Source organism: Centruroides sculpturatus, unplaced genomic scaffold (assembly GCF_000671375.1).
Source record: "Centruroides sculpturatus isolate CEXI.00-Female unplaced genomic scaffold, Cexi_2.0 scaffold1096, whole genome shotgun sequence".
NCBI classification, from domain to species: domain Eukaryota; kingdom Metazoa; phylum Arthropoda; class Arachnida; order Scorpiones; family Buthidae; genus Centruroides; species Centruroides sculpturatus.
The window spans coordinates 259570-274800 of NW_019385525.1; positions in this window are offsets into that span (position 1 = coordinate 259570).

A 15231-nucleotide genomic window follows, 5' to 3' on the forward strand; every position below is an offset into this window, starting at 1 on the left:
ATTAATCCGCGTACAATAAATCTAACTAGTGTCGGGAATCCTGATGGAAGGAAAAGGGTGATTATGCGATCATCTAATTCTGCTTTAAATTAACATTCAAATTGTAAACGAACTTATTAGTTAAAGCCCTCCACCCTCGATTTCTTCGGACAGAAAAACCATCCTTGTAAGACAGAGGGCTATTCTCAAGGAATAGCTGCCAAGTAAGTAATACAAGAGTCTTAACTACAGTAGAGCCTCGATTATCCGACCCCCGATTAACCGTCACCTCGGTTAACCGACCGCATTCTAGTCGGCAAATTCAAATGTCCGCTAGTGATGTGGTGCTAAAATATTTGGCTATGTCTTGGCTACTTTAATATTATTTTTACATGTTTTAGCTGGCAATACTCATTCGACCATGAAAGGGAGCCAGTATTTAAATGAGGCTTAATTTTCTAATTTTTAACGATACAATAGCCACGATTATTATTTTAAAACATTTTTGTTAGGCTTAACATCGATGAAAATTCAACGCAAAGTAGGTTAATAGCAATATACTAATTACATGGGATATAATAATATACTACACTAATAATGGATTTTTTCATACTTTTCGGTTATCCGACCGACCCCAGTCCCCAATTGAGTCGGATAATCGAGGCTCTACTGTACTCCGTATCTCCGGCTAGCCCCTCACAATAATGTAGCTTCAGGTATTCAAAATATGGATATCAAACATTACATCTTATAATTTCTTAACAAAATTTAAAGGACTGTTTATAAAAAAAATAAAATACTGTGTATTTTGAGAAAACTAAAAATGTAATGTTTAATGGTCAGTTATTATTCTGACCAAAATAAATATAATACAGTAGTCACCACTGAACTTAGACCAGGCTGCAGTTAACATGTCATCCAATAAATAGGTTTAAAAAAGTAGCTTTGATTCATTGCATGAATGTTTTACATTAATTACTGTACAGTAATACCCCAAACTTGATAGTGATAGTTAGGACCGATCAATAACTGCGTAAGTCGGGGTATAATTTTGCAATTTGTGTAAAATCCAAGTCAGATGTAAGCAAGCTAATAAATGTTCTCGTTAATCTTATCTTGTCTTTTGATTCGTTCATGGTTACAAGAAATCACCACATAGTCTCTCAAGTCTCCGTAGATATAACAAACACAAATATATAACACAAAATAAATTGTAGCTATGCGTTGATTCCGCGTGACACCTCCGAACATGTAAGCTGAACAATAGTGTGAGGGGAGTGAGTAATCAAGAGTTGCATGGTGCTCAAACAAAAGACAAATCGATGAGATTTGAAAATCGCATAACTCTGGGTTCATGTAAGTCGAGGTATTACTGTGTATTTGTTCTAAATTATCTTTATTTTTGCTAAATATCAATTTGATATCGTGCAGGTTTAACAAGATTGAGCCAGTCAAACTTGAGTCACAGGCATCAAAAAACATAGATCACTGTATCACCCCCATCAATGAACGTAGACCACTGCATGTTTAATATTTTGTTGCGTCACCTTTGTGGCCAAAACACCATCCATATGTTTCAGCATGCTGTTAACTAGGTGTTCACATTCATCTGTCGTTACGGAATTCCTGACAGTTCAGACGGAAGCTTTTAGTCCTTCAACTGTCTGAAAGTGTGTTTTTCACAGATATCTATTCATAATTTTCCGTACATTCTCAATTGATGAAAGATCTGAGCTGTTGGGTGGCCAAGGAAGAACTTCTATGTTCTTTTCTGCAAGCCACTGTTTTGTTTTTCTGCTTGTATGACATGTGGCCCCATCCTGCTGGAAAATGCAGGTTCTGTTTGGGTATAGCTTTGCTATGAACATACTGTTGTAAATACTGTTATAGAATGTTAATGTATTGCTCTGAAGTAAGTGTTCTATCAACAAATGTCAACTGACCACAAACACGGGTGCTCATACATCCCCAAACCATGAAGCTGGCAGGAAACTTCACTAATGGTATAACAATGACGGCTCATTATTTTGCCTGGCAGATCGAATGACATGCTTGCTTTTGTGTTGCTGATAATTCAAAGTTTGATTTATCAGACCACAGAATTTCCTGCCACTTTTGTTGAGATCAGAAAAGATGTTCTTTGGATCACTGTATCCATTTCTTTCGATGTGCTGTTAGCAAAGGTTTTTCACGTGCTGCATAGAACTGGAAATGCATTTCTTGCAGTCTCCTGCATGTTGTCGAAACAGATACAACTGGAAAGAATGTATCATTCCATATTATAGTTACACTCAATATCTGTGGCACGGAGGTTGTTTTTTACAATTATTTTAAAACTCCTATCATCAACTTTTAAAGTTTTTTGCTGATGTCCAGAAGCTTTGTTAGGTATAACATGGCTGTAGTTAGTGTAACAAACAATAATCTGGTACACTGTTGTCTTGCTTAGCATTAGCTCTTCTAATAGCACTTCAGACATGCCAAACTTTGTTTAGCAATGATAGCATTCCTTAAATCTGAAACAGCTTTTCTGCTGGTCATTGTAGACAGAATGCAAAGGTTCATAAATAAAACTAAAAAAAAGCATCTTATATCATTCATATGATTACTGCAGGCTAAAGTGAGGCTAAAATAATCTGTTGTTTCAGAAATACTGCAATAGTAACATTATTTAAATGCAAATTATCAGCTGGTCTATGTTCAATGACATGCATTGACATGGGTGATTTTTGATGTCTATGACTCAAGTTTGACTGGCTCAATTTTGTTAAACTTTCAAGATATACAGTAATTAATCTTTATTTTTGCTAGATATTTGTTTTAAATTATGTAAAACATTCATGCAATGAATCAAAGCTTTTTTTTTTTTTTTAACCTATTTATTGGATGACATGTTAATTAAGCTGGCCTGGTCTAAGTTCATCGGTTACTACTGTAAAGCTTAGTTCACACTGAGCGCGATTCGCTGGCGAAAGCAAATAACACATCAGACATGGCGTTTCTGGCAAATTTTACCATTTTGCTAATCACTTCGAAGTTCGGAACTGTCGAGCTTTTTTGCTAACGAAAAATTTTTGCCACCAATCGTATTCCTGCTAGTTGTCATGTGGTTATTGTTTTCAAGATGGCTACAGAAACTTCCTACACAATAGAGTAAATGTTGTAATTACGGATTTTTAAAATTCCTCTCACCCAGCATCATTTTCTTTTTGACGTATCTTTCTTTCTCAATAAATAAACAAACTTGGTTAATGACAGAATATCGGAAGCGGCCATTTTGTTTTTCGAGATGACGTTTTCTCTTGCAAATAATTGGCTCCTTAAAATTCGCAAATTGCTTTTGGTTGTAAGGTCAATTTCACTAAGCGAATAAAAATCGCTTTTCACATTTGCTTTTGCTATTCGCTCAGAGTGAACTAAGCTTAAATAATCACGTTTTGAACAATCTGGCCATTTTGCAAAACTAATAACAGTGAAAATTGACTTTTAACACTTAGTAAATGAGACAGCCATAATTTAATTCCTACTTTTACGAAAAATTTCTATCACCTGCATGTTGGTCTGTTTTCTTTGATGTCACATGACTAATTGTAACAGTTCTCATAAGTTTATTTTTGAGTTGTGATTAAATACCATGCAAGGAGGTGAATTGGAAAAGAAATCCTGAAAAAATTATGCTAGTGCTGATTACTTTAAGGGTCATAGCTAGTCTCCTTAAACACAAATATACTATAGTGTCTTGGATTAATAATAAAGATAAGAAAATATAAACAAGAGTATATTGAACAGTGGTGTGGTGTATAAATTTGGTTGTAATTGTAAAAATCTGAATATTTACATAGGGGGAACCAAACATCAACTAAAAACTCATATACAAGAACATATTAAAACTATACAGTATAATAGTGATTTTTCGACAATCAATCAACTTTGCATTAAATTAAATACAGGTACAAAATTAATCAAAAAAGAATTATTTGAGCATATTGCTATAATAAAAGAAAAAAAAAAACAGAAAATTTGATATATGACAATGATGGTATGAGAATAGACAATAGGTGATGCAATTACCTTGGTGTTAATACCATAAGTCAGGGGTCTTCAACCTGGTTCCCTGGAATGTCGACAGGGGTTCCACAAGTGATCACTATTTGCTCAGCCAATCGAAATCATCTACACAAGGAATTTTTCATGTAGGAACGGGGTAGTGGACTGTCTTATTAAAATATTAGATTGTAATTTTTATCTAAATATTATATTAATAGGATATAAAGTGGCAGTTGATTAAAAAAAAAATAAAATCTTGAAATTCGGTAAAAGTCACGTGCTTCAAATACACCAATCAAGACGCATGACGTCACATATTAGTTCTGTTAATTTCATTGTCTGTTAAATACAATCATGTACAAGTATTTATTTTGTTTTTATATCATAATTGATTATTATGATATTGTAAATAAATAATATTTTATTTAATTAGACTACCATAGCAATAATGGATATGTGGTTGAAAACTGGAAAGCTTCATTCCACAGATGCAGGAACTAGTTTCGCTACTACTATTGAAAATGAACCAGATGTTAGTACCAAATGTTGTCTGGTAATTCGGAGTTACCCATTTGTAAAAAGCGGAAGTATAACGAAGAATGCATAAAATTTGGTTTTACATGGATTGGTGATAAAAATGAACCAAAAAGGTTATGCATTGAATGCTATCGTGTGATGCGCAATAGCAGTTTAAATCCTGCAAGATTGAAAAGACATTTGGAAACAAATCATCCAATTTTACAAAATAAAAATGTTGAGTATTTTAATTTAAAGGAAAATGTAATGAGTTGAAGAATAGAAAAAAAACCTTCATGAACTTTGTTAAAAACGATAATGATAATGCTTTGGAAGTATCGTATCGTGTCAGTTATTGTATTGCTCAACAGGATGAAGCTTATACGATCGCAGAAAAATTAATTACGCCATATGTAAAAGATTAGTTACTACCATGATTGGGGAAGAACATGCTAAATTAGTTGATTGTATCCCCCTTTTGGATATTATAGTTTCAAGGCGTATTAAAGATATGAGCTCATTTTCACAAAAATAGACATAAGACATTTGCATGCTTCTGAACATGGATTTACTATTCAACTTGACAAAACTACAGATATAGCTGGATTAGCGATCTTGCTCAATATTGTGAGATATATCCATATCCATGGAATGGCTACTCAAGAAGATATGCTAATTTGCAAAAGTCTCCCAATCAGAACAACTGCATAAGAAATTTTTAATTTGATAAATTCATATTTCGAAAAGCAAGATATATCTTGGGATTTATGTCATCAAGTATGTACCGATGGAGCCAAGGCAATGCTTGGTAAATTGAATGGTGTAGTTGCACAAATGAAACAAAAAATCGTCACTTGAGAAGTACTCATTGTTGTCTTCATCGACGAGCTCTTGCAGTGACGAAAATGTCAGAAGAGCTGTAAAACATTTAATGTCATTTGTATCAACCTATATATGCAAAAAGTCTCTCTTTTTGTATGCTGCCACAAAAACAAAATACAGAAACAGATTGGATGCTGAAGATGACATTAGGTGGCAGATTTCAACAATTATTCCTGATGTAAAAATGCTTTGCGATAAAAAACAAGCGCAGTCAAGTCATTAAAAGAATTTTCTTTTTATTGATTTGTTATAATATAAAATATTGTTCTTTTGTTAATTATTCATAAAATGTATTCTAGAAAATAAATAACCTGATTCGCTACCTCACTATTCATTGTTTTATTAAGATGTTTGTATTAAGATTAAATAAAGATATAAGAATAATTTTGCAAATTTGAGTAGAAAAAAGCTTTGATAAACTATTTTATCTGCTACTTAAACGTGAGGTTCCTTCAAGAAAACCATGAGCTTGAAGGGTTCCTAAAAGTGTAAAAGGTTGAAGACCCCTGCCATAAGTAGTTCAACTATCCAACCACTGCACAGCCTAGTAGCTGAAGCCCTACCAGCTCATAACCAACCAACCATAAGTGGTCAGTGCAGTTTGTGGGTTTACAGTACAAGCAAATTTGATATGATGATGATAAGGAATGATAAGTGAAAATGTTAATTATAACTTTTTGTATAAGATAAATTAGATTAAAAATTTAAGGCTTAACTGTAGACTTGTGCATGGTGCAACTAAAATGGTGATACTGATGTGTATTTATGCATGTTCATGCAAGTATTGAAAGTTCAATACACAACTATTAATTTGGAAAGATTAATCTTAAAAAAATGATTTTATATTATTAAATTGCCAACTAGACTAAAATATAGGATGATTAATACAGTACTGAGTCTGTATATAATCATTTGGAAGAGGTAGTTGGGACTCAGCTTTATTACTTCCATTACTTCACTATTTGACAGCAACATCTGTGAAACAACACCCCTTTTAGATAATCCACTATGTTGCATAATATATTGTTAAGATGTTCACAGCACAATTGTAAAGCTAATTGTATGGTTTTTTAAACATTTTGATGGTTAATAGTTTTATCATTTTGTATAAGAGTCTTGAAATAAATTCTTGAGGATAATTTGCCTTAGGTGAACATCTTTTACATACTGTATAACTGATGAGGACCATCAACACCAGGGGCCAAAATGCATTTTAGAAGATATATAAGACATTAATTGTTTCATGTGTATGATAACCCTTTCATTGTAATGTTCTATGTATGTGTAACAAAGTATATTTGTATTAAATGTTTTAAAAAGGAATTAAACGCTTATTGTTAAAAGAAATATTCAATTTGTTATGCTTGAGTATTCACAACAGATTCATTCTAAAACAGTTTAAATAAAGAACAATCTCTTAAATTTGAATGAATTTGTTATTCTTTCATACACCAAAACATATTTATTGCTGGTTGATATAGATGTTAAATACATATATACAACTAAGTCACATTCAATGAATTTTAATTTCTCTTAAATCCTATCATCATGAAAACTATATTTCTGATCAGTTTACCATAAAAATATGTGATTATATCAATAAGATTATTATCTAGAAACTAATAATCAAGTTTTCTGCCAAATCAGCTGCAAAATCAAAAATTTATTTTACCAAGACATTACACATTGATAAGAATATTAAATTCCAGAAACAAATCTTGTATAAATAAATGCTCAATACAATCCATAAATATATATACTGTATATAAAAAATATTTGCTATTTTTAGAAACAGAAAACATTGATATGTAAATAAATTTATTGTAAACATCACATAGCTTTATAATATAGGTTTTTATAAAAGCAATCTGTATTCAACATTAAAATATTTTCATATCTAGACATATATATATAGTTTTTTTTTCCAACTTTGAAAATGGTTTTGTAATAATATAATACCAAATGATAATAAGTCAGCAGCATATGTATAGAATATTCTTTTACTTTCCATTAAAATATGTTACATACTAGTAACTTTTCTATCACGACAAACATGTTGCACTCATAATTCAGCCATAAAAAAATTTAATTGCATAATAAAGTACAAGTATATAATTAAATCAGAAGCAAATGTATTCACTCCCCTTCAACAATCAGAATACAATAATCTTTTGCTATTTAAAGCTACTCAAACTATAAAAATTTTAAAAAGATTTCTTTGGGTGCATTGCCAGGTAAAGCACCTTTAATACAGCTGGATAAGCAAGCCAATGAAAGCCTATTTCATTTGAAACAGGTTATGTCATTGGCTTGCTTATTCAGCTGTATTGAAGTCACTTTAGACAACTTCCCTTTATGTCATAGACTGAATATATTTAATCAATTACATTATTTTTATTAAAAGAAAAGAATAAAAAACATTTTAAATACTTATCTTGATAAGATTGATTTAGAATTTTCATTTAATTATCTCATGTTTCTAAATATTGTACTTAAACATCACTGGTTTACAATTTGAATCCAAAGTTTGTATATTTCTTTTGTATTATTATTTTGAACATTGAATTTAATTGGAAAAAGTTTTTTGGTATTCAATCCATTTCTCAAAATCAGAATGATTGATTTTAATGAAATTTTGAGAAATGTTTAATAATAATATAATATGACATTAAGAGCAAAATGTGTATAAATTTCTAAATATTGTACTTAAACATCACTGGTTTACAATTTGAATCCAAAGTTTGTATATTTCTTTTGTATTATTATTTTGAACATTGAATTTAATCTTTAAATCAATCAAGAATGATCCTTGATCTGAAAGCATTTGGATACATTAACTCTTAATAAACTTAAAAATATTGTTTTACAAAAAATTTAGCACACTAGTATTTTGGAAAAAAACTGAATTGTGAAAAATGAATATATATAAAAATTAATAAAGTAATTTATGAAAATTAACATCAAATTACAATCTTTCGGCATCAAAACTGGCAATGCAAAAATCACTCATTACTTTGAAAAATTTTAATATTTCACTGTTTTACTTTAGAAAATTTGGAAAGATTCTTAAATATGTCAGTTTATTAAATTTTTCCATCAATTGTCACTACAAATTCTTCAAAAGTCTACAATTTAGTTCCTTTATTTTGACAAACAATTTCAATTTGAAAAAATGATATTCCTGAGAGTTCTTAAAAGAGAAAATAAGCAAGAAAGCAAATTCAAGGTAAACTTCCCATAAATTACTTTTTCATGGAATTTTATTAAAGCCAGTTAATTTTTATTTCAATAGAGTTACTACAAACAGTTTTCTCAATAAATACTGTAGATTACACTATTAGAGTTTATATCATTTATATTTTTCTTTCTTCATAAAGTAACAACAGGAAGTTATAAGAATTATTTGGGAGTGGTCATATAAATTCATTGTAACAATTCTAAGGCAGAGGTAATTTGTTTATAACCGCACTTTTTCGACTGCATCATATCTTAATAGGACGGTCAATAATATATTTGCACTCTCAGGCAGATGTCTGATGCAAAAATCACAGAAACACTCACAGAACATTGATAATATGAGTTTAATTTTCAAGTTATATTGATAAGTTAATTTATCAATACAGCTTGAAAATTATGGAAAAATTCAGAGAACAAAAAGTACACAGCACTTTAGCATACCGCTATAATTCAGTGCTTTAAGGTTAGCTAGACATGTTTGGTTCCTTAACCAAGAATGTTGTAATAGTGATTCAGAATTCAGAAGCATAACATTTATACACAGTAATATTGCTGTATTTTTAATTTTTTTTTGTTCTTTCACACTTATGGTTCTGATGCAAATGTGTTTGTCAAATTTTTAATTTATATTTTCACTTGCTGATTTTTAAGCACAACAGACAGAACAAAAAAGTGTGTTGTACTAAAGCACTTTAATGCAGCAGAGTAAATATTTACTTGAACAATGGCAGAGTACTTCAAGAAACTGCTGACAGAGTGATGTCATGTAAGACTAGTTTAGCTAGCCACTTCACTAAAGCATTATAGCACTGCTGTTTGCTGAATGCAATCCATCCTCTACATACATGTATGATATTTTTAGACATTTCACTAATAATTAACAAAACTGTTAGAATTTAGAAAGACAATTAGAAACATTGCCTTCTAGCTATTTTTATTGATATTTTATTAAATTTGTCTGTTTTCCAAGCAATGAAAGCATAAAGCAACCAAGATTATTTTTTAAATTAATATACTCATATTACAAAAACCAACAACATATCACAATAAATCAATATCCAAAAACAAACATAGTGTATATAAGTGCATGTAACATGTAAATAATTGCAGAAAAAAAAATCAAAGTATCTACTGCAAACTGTAGAAAAAAACACAGAAAACTATGTACAAAATAAGTATATGGTTATGTGCAGTGAAATAAATGAAATCAAGAAACTTGTTAAAAAGACCACTCCCAAATAAAATAGTAAAGTCTTAGCTACTTACAAGTTAACTGCATTTCTGTAAGTATTTATCAATGAACAACATGAAATCTAATTGCTATGATCAGAATAGATAAATTTTTTTTAATGCATAATTTAAAAACAATCTTTATTTTATATAACAGTTCCTAGAAGAATGCAGATATAGAAATTTTGAAATATTTGAAAACTAAGATATGCTATAGTATTTTAGAACACTCAAGAAACTTATTCATACACACACACTAATGTATTTTAAATTTACATAAAAAAGGAAACATTGCATTGATTTTAATGCAATATTTTATGCTGTTTCATTTTTTAACCTATAACTTAAGATAATCAAAAACTATGATTTTATTTGTAGTGTTATAATAATACCTAAATTTTTAAATGACTCAAAGTTTACATTTGCTGAAAGACATGATCTTAAATAACTAGGCCCTTGTTTCTTAGCCCTTATGGATGTCATATGCTTTGAAACATTATTATTCTGCTAATTCAAGACTGAAGCAAGTGATTCAAATTACTGAAAATTTTCTAATTTATACACAGCACAAAGCAAGAATTTCACTTTAAATGAAAATAAATTTTATTCAGATATACAATAAAATATTTTTTATATAAAGTTGTATTGATCTAGTTCCAAAGTATTAGTAGATATATATAGTATTGATATTGGTAGATATAGTATTTATTTAAAAAAAATAAAGATAAATACGAGGGCTATTTTTAAATAAGGTCTGTTTTTTAATAAGAAGAAAAATATTGTAAATATCATTAAAATATATTTTTTCCATATTCTACATACTTTTATCTAATTTTCTACATAATTTCCATTTTTGTTCAAACATTTGTCATACCGCTCAAAAATTTTTTAAATTCCGATTTCAAAGAAATCTGCCGCTGGAAGACATTAGGCCACGCCACTTGTCTTGTATGGCACGGCAAAGTTTTCTCCAGGTCACAATAAGCATCAGAATTGATTGTTGTGCCTCTTGGCATAAAATCCACTAACAAAAAGTCCCTTTCCTGTCCCAAAAGACAGTTACCATGATCTTTTGTGCTGAAATCGAATAACAGATCGTATCTTATAGTCGGCAGGTGACTCAATTTTATTAAATATTATAAACTTCCACAGCTCAGCACACAGACAGATGATACGGCTGCAAATGGCATTTAAACACATGCAAAGCATGCTGAATGCTTTGCACGTGTTTAGATGCTATTTGCAGCCGTTGGCAGATGTTCATGCACTCTGCTGAAATCGCGCGTCATTCTCACTCACAACTGGACCTTATTTAAAAAGTAGCCCTCATATTTAGAACTAGATATTAGAATTATAAGATATTCAGATGTAAGATATTGATTAAATTATTAACATTTTTGGTATGTTAAGGATATCTGCTGGGCTAAATTTCAACCAAATAAGTTGGTACAGATACATAACATTCTAGCAAAAATACTAGGAATCTTTTTAATAAAATATATCTTCTATATAATTTAAATTGTAATTAACAATAAAATCATAATAAAAATATACTTTTTCTAATAGTATTTCTTAGAATTTAAATTTCAAATACACTCAATCCAGTCCAAAACATCATAAAATATCAACACAAATTGTTCATTTCCATATCATAATCTTAGACATTTTTCTTTCATGAGAGATTCAACTTCAATATAATTTCATTCATGATAGAAGTGCATTAATTTTAGAAATAAATTCAAATTTTTATAGTATGATATATCATATAAAGTTTTTCATATTTTATTAGTAGTAATCAAACTCAAAGAGAAAGAAATTCTCTTTGAATTTCATAAAGACATATTTTCATTCATTTATCAACTAGAATTATTTGTTATTACATATAAAAACAAAACTTTTATAATTATCCAAATTTATTAAATTTCTATATATCAAAGAAACAGTTCAGAAATTTTTCTAAGTCTCGTCTAAAATCTTTCTTGGCAATCAATATATTGTGATTACATATTTTATAATAAAAAATTTTTATATCTTAATATATTGATATGCATCTAAATTTTTGTTTTTCTAAGCACTTTCAAGATATATTTAGAAACTTTAAACATTGCAAAATAAGGAGGGAAGTTTAATTAAGACTATTTACAAAAATTATAACATTTTTTAGTCTTTTCCTCATGTATGATTTTATGCAAATTGTAAAATAAATTAACATCACCACTAAGAGTTGATAAATATTAAGACTTCTTTATATTTCATTCATTTTGTTATCATATCCATTCATTAAAAGCATGTGATAAAGTTAAAAAAAAATTTGAGTAGTCTAAGACTTAATTTCTTTTATGTTTTATGATTTCTGTATTAAATTTAACTAAATTTACTATACTATAAACTGAATATACTTTGAATATTCTGGTTAATTTCAAGTCTTTTTTGCAATATTTAGCTTCTAATTAAAAACTTGAATTATTGATATTGTATTTTAAATGGTTCTTATTTGTACACAATGTTATAATTTATAACTTACATAGTATTATAAGGTTTAAAAAAATCATTTAATAAGCACAAGTAATTGATTTTACTTGAACTAACTAACTTTTTTCTTATCAAAATTGCTAAACTTTAGAAACTGAATTAGTATGTGAATATACTCATTTTTCCTTCTAGCAAATAACTGCAGTTTTATAAGACAGGCTTAGCACACATTAAAAATTATCTTTATCTAACTTAACTATGATATAAAAATTTACTAATTTCTATATATTTCCTATTTAAAGCCAACTTTTTACTTTCTAAGCTAATAAAACTATTCAATTTTTGAAAATATTAAGAATTCAAAATCAAACTTGAAATTTGTTTTTGATTTCTTTACATCATTCTCAAATTCTAAACTAATTCAATATGTTCACAAATGCCCAAAATGGCTCCCAAATATCCATTTAGTATCATATTTTATAAATGATTATCAATAAGGAGTGCAGTCACAAAATTTTTTCCATTTTAGATTTATATACAACATTCAGTTTAGCCAAATACTGTTTAAAAATTACATACTGTACACATTGAAATGCTTTTTTCTTTACTTTAGAATTCATTTAAATGACAATAAAGGAATATTTTCCTTGCACATTGATATGAATATCCATATGAGATTTTATCTTACTTCCCTTTAATATGAGGATATTGTAATACATGAGTGCAAAAACTTGGAAGAGCTATATTTTAATTGGAAAAATTAAATATTCCTATGAACATTTTGATAAAAATCACACAAAAAATTTAATGTAAGTTAAATATAAAGCATTTTTTATATGCAATAAATTACCAAAATGCACCATACACTAACTTTCAAAATGTAATACTAAACTTAATAATACTGCATAAGCAAACGCTGAGTTTGTAGATATTAGAGAAATAATTATTTTTATTTTTTAATACCAGATCTGGCATTTGTCGTGCAACATACCCAAGATGTGCTTATATTTGGTTACTGTGAACAACATATATCTGGGAAAGTGAAGTCCTTGTTTTATCACTTATCAAGTTACATCAGCCTACAGGAAGTGGTCTCAGCTCCAGTGGTGTAGATGTAAAGTGTTTGCCTCTCACCTATCTGACGTGGGCTGAAATTCTACTGGAGACAAGATCTCTGAGTCGATGAATGTCTGCAGCACAACCTTCCTGTTTTCCAGATTATCAGGTCATTTCAAGACCCTGTTAAGAAATATCTTGTGTTTGGTGCAATTTAGCACAGTTTATTTTTTGTAACAAAAATCCAAATGATATTATCCAGTGCAGAGGGTTTGTACTTGTGCAATAGGGTAATAGTAAAAGGGCATCTTTTGCCAAATGTTGTTCAGTTGGTCCATTGGACCCAGGTATCCAATACCATTTCAAGTATTGCCATGTTCACATATGTATATTTATTGGGCCCATAGGAAGGAGCAAAGTCTCCAAAAATATCTTGCATTACCCCAGAGAAACTGGAAAATGGCAAAGAAAACCAGAAAATAGACCTATCTGTATGGTTTTTATTACTTGCAGTTTTCCTACTGTAACATAGAAACTGGACTGATACTGTTTCTGTTTAGGAAAAAACTTATTTTTATCTCCAGAATATTTGGAAGATTTTGAAACTTGCAGTTAAATAAAATAAAAGTAAACTTTTTACAGAACGTTTTGCATGAAGTATTTCATTTCAAAGTGCTATGTATGGCCTACATTTCAATTACCCATAATTACTCCTAACAATATGATAATTTGGAGTCAAGTGTATTTACAGAGTAAAACCATAATTTTATGCTCACTCCAAATCACTATTATATCACTGATCATTCAAAGGTTAGTTTTCCTATCACAGCACATCTTGGTTATGCTGTTCAACATACACAGATCCAACATATTCAGATAAATTATAATATTTGCAATTAGTTAAATCAAATTTAATTGCAAGTGTTTTAATTATTTGAATTAATTAAATGTATAAAGTTTTATTTTAATATATAGAGAATCCATCTATTGCAATACAATTATAACAGATCACTAGATTCAATATATTTTAAAGTAAATGGTACAGGTATACCTCGCCTTACGTCGGTAATTGGTTCCAGGAAAACGACGTAAGTCGAAAAACGACGTAAGTCGAATTTACCTGTCTCCGAATCTACTTATCACTAGGAAAGCATTTTAAATAATATATGGTTAATAAAAATCTATTTTAAGCTTACAAACAAATAAATTTTAGTTTTTAATATAGTACAAAAAAAATAATCTAAATTTACGAATGCGTGTACTGTAAATACAGTACATACTTGTATATATTTTAATATGATTTTATGTGCTTTAAACGTTTATCTAGTGATATTACGACTTCAATATTTGTGGCGGACAGACGTAAAGTCGAATAAAATGACTTAAACTTGATTTTTATTTTTCCATATATTTTTTTAACAAGCGACGTATAATCGGGAACGACGTAACTCGAAACGACGTAAGTCGAGGTATACCTGTATAGTAGTAATAAATATTGTGAAAATTGTTGACAATTTTAAGGATATAAACATGACAGATTTATGGAACACTAAGGCTTACTTTAATATTTTGTTTCAAGAATAAAAAATTCTATATTTTTTAAAACTAAATACATATTGAACAATAAACTAAAATTATATGATTTTTGAAGATTTCTATGAATAATCAAAAATAAAAAAAAAAGTGAATTTTACAGATATAATTTGAGGAAAAGTAAAAATATGCAAGTTTAGTGATATAAATTAATATTGAATAAACATTAATATCAATTACTATTATGGTAATTTTATTTTTAATAAATATATAATGAAA